General features: G+C 31.9%; 1 non-coding gene across 1 annotated transcript; it reads right to left on the reverse strand.

Moving 5' to 3' along the window:
• Positions 1-2,692: 2,692 nt before the first annotated feature.
• LOC148577065 (small nucleolar RNA R71) lies at positions 2,693-2,800 on the reverse strand. The gene has a single exon (XR_015903069.1). It is a non-coding gene; the product is annotated as a small nucleolar RNA R71 (small nucleolar RNA).
• Between the last annotated feature and the right edge of the window lie 299 nt (positions 2,801-3,099).

Genomic DNA, 3,099 nt, shown 5'->3' on the forward strand with positions numbered 1-3,099 from the left:
GAATGAAGACAGTAGGAAAGCAGAGATTCAGAAGGAACAAAGCATCTCCATACGCTTATCTGAAATCCCACCAATGAATTACATAAGTATTTCTATCTTATTTTATGTTTTAATTATATTTTAATTATCAAAACCTCATAACCATTTGAATCTGCCTGACTGAGATTTACAAGATAACCATAGCTTGCTTCAAGCTAACAATCTCCGTGGGATCGACCCTTACTCACGTAAGGTTTATTACTTGGACGACCCAGTACACTTGCTGGTTATTTGTGCGGAGTTGTGAAAAAGAATTGAGATTACAATTGTGCGTACCAAGTTGTTGGCGCAGTTGAGATCACAATTTCGTGCACCAAGTTTTTGGCGCTGTTGCCGGGGATTGTTCGAGTTTGGACAACTGACGGTTCATCTTGTTGCTCAGATTAGGTAATTTTATTTTAATTTTAAGCTTTTTGTTTTTATTATTTTTATTTTCGAAAAATTTTCAAAAAAAATAAATTATTCTATGACTTCAGAATTTTTAAGAATGAATTCTAGAGTTTCATGATGATCTGTTGAAGTCTGGCTGGCTGTGAAGCCATGTCCAATCTTTTGGACCGAGTTTCAACTCATCATCACAAGAGCTTGTTGATTTCTATCAATCTTGTTGTTGTATGTAATGTTTTGCTGAAGCTTGGCTGGCCATTGGCCATGTCTAGTCTTTTGGACCGAAGCTTTCATGTAAAGCTTGGTTGGCTATTAAGTCATGTCTAAAACTTTGGACCGGAGCTCTAGACTAACATTGCATGATTCTTGGAATTCTCATTAAAAGTTTTGAATTTCTTTATTTTCTTTTTCCAATTTAATTTTCGAAAAATTACAAAAAAAATTTATAAAATCATAAAACCAAAAATAATTTGTGTTTCTTATTTGAGTCTAATGTCAAATTTTAAGTTTGGTGTCAATTGTATCTTTTTAATTTCCTAAAAATTTTTGAAAATTCATGCATGTGTTCTTCATAATCTTCAATTTGTTCTTGATGATTTTTCTTGTTTGATCTTGTGTTTTTCTTGTTTTGTGTCTTTTCTTGTTTTTCATATGCATTCTTGAATTATTAGTGTCTATAGAATAAAAATTTTTAAGTTTGGTGTCTTGCATGCTTTTCTTTTCTTAAAAATTTTTCAAAAACATGTTCTTGATGTTCATCATGATCTTCAAAGTGTTCTTGGTGTTCATCTTGACATTCAAAGTGTTCTTTCATGCATTTTTGTTTTGATCTTAAACTTTTATGTTTTGTGTCACTTAGATGTTTTTCTCTCTTCTCATTAAAAATTCAAAAATCAAAAAAATATCTTTTCCTTATTTTGCCCATTATTTTCGAAATTTTAGATTGATTTAGTCAAAAAGTTTTAAAATTTAATTGTTTCTTATTAGTCAAGTCAAATTTTCAATTTAAAAATTCTATCTTTTTCAAACCTTTTTCAAAAATCAAATCTTTTTCATTTATTTTTACATATTTTCGAAAACTTTAAAATTGATTTTCAAAATATTTTTCTTATTCTTACTTCATATTTTCGAAAATCTCACTCACATTTAATGTTTTAATTCAAAAAATTTTCAAGTTGTTACTTGCCTATTAAGAAAGGTTCAATCTTTGAATTTTAAAATCATATCTTTTAGTTTCTTGTTAGTCAAGTAATCAACTTTAATTTCAAAAATCAAATCTTTTTAATTTCCTTTTTAATTCCTTTTCAAAATAAAATTTCAATCATTTCAATCATATCTTTTTCAAAACCACCTAACTAACTCTCTCTCTCTCACTCTAATTTTCGAAAATCCCTTATCCCTTTTTCAAAATTCCTTTTAATTAACTAATTATTTTAAACTTTAATTTTAATTTTATTCTTTTTTATAATTTTTGAATTCTAACTAATAATTAAAGTAAAAACAAAAATATTTTTCCTTTTATTTAATTATATTCGAATTCTTCTCTCTCTAATCTCTTTCTATTTATATATTTATTTACTAACACATCTCTTCTTCTTAAAAAAAATTCGAACCCTCTCCCTCCTCTCTGTGTTCGAATTATTCTCTCCTCTTTTCTTCTACTCACATAAAGGAATCTCTATACTGTGACATAGAGGATTCCATACTTTCTTGTTCGCTTCTCTTTCATATGAGCAGGAACAAGAACAAAAGCATTCTTGTTAAAGCTGATCCTGAACCTGAAAGGACCTTGAAGAGGAAGCTAAGAGAAGCTAAAGCACAACTCTCTAGAGAGGACCTAACAGAAATTTTCGAAAAAGAAGAAGACATGGCAGCCGAAAATAACAACAATGCTAACAATGCAAGGAAGATGCTTGGTGACTTCATTGCACCCTCTTCTGACTTCTATGGAAGAAGCATCTCAATTCCTGTCATTGGAGCAAACAACTTTAAGCTTAAGCCTCAATTAGTTTCTCTAATGCAACAGAATTGCAAGTTTCATGGACTTCCATTGGAAGATCCTCATCAGTTCTTAGCTGAATTCTTGCAAATCTGTGACACTGTCAAGACCAATGGAGTTGATCCCGAGGTCTACAGGCTTTTCCCTTTTGTTGTAAGAGATAGAGCTAGAACATGGTTGGATTCATAACCTAAGGAAAGCCTGAACTCTTGGGAAAAGGTGGTTAGTGCTTCCCTGGCCAAATTCTTTCCACCTCAAAAGATGAGTAAGCTTAGAGTGGAAATCCAAACCTTCAGACAGAAGGAAGGTGAGTCCCTCTATGAAGCTTGGGAAAGATATAAGTAATTGATCAAAAGGTGTCCTACTGACATGCTTCCAGAATGGAGCATCATATGTATATTCTATGATGGTCTGTCTGAGTTGTCAAAAATGTCATTGGACCATTCTGCAGGAGGATTTCTTCATCTGAAAACCCCTGCAGAAGCTCAGGAACTCATTGAAATAGTTGCAAATAACCAGTTCATGTACACCTCTGAGAGGAATCCTGTGAACAATGGGATGCCTCAGAAGAAGGGAGTTCTTGAAATTCATACTCTGAATGCCATATCGGCTCAGAACAAAATATTGACTCAGCAAGTCAATATGATTTCTCAGAGTCTGAATGGATTTCAAGC

The sequence above is a fragment of the Arachis ipaensis genome, chromosome B1 (assembly GCF_059453495.1).
Source record: "Arachis ipaensis isolate K30076 ecotype BB chromosome B1, ASM5945349v1, whole genome shotgun sequence".
NCBI lineage: Eukaryota > Viridiplantae > Streptophyta > Magnoliopsida > Fabales > Fabaceae > Arachis > Arachis ipaensis.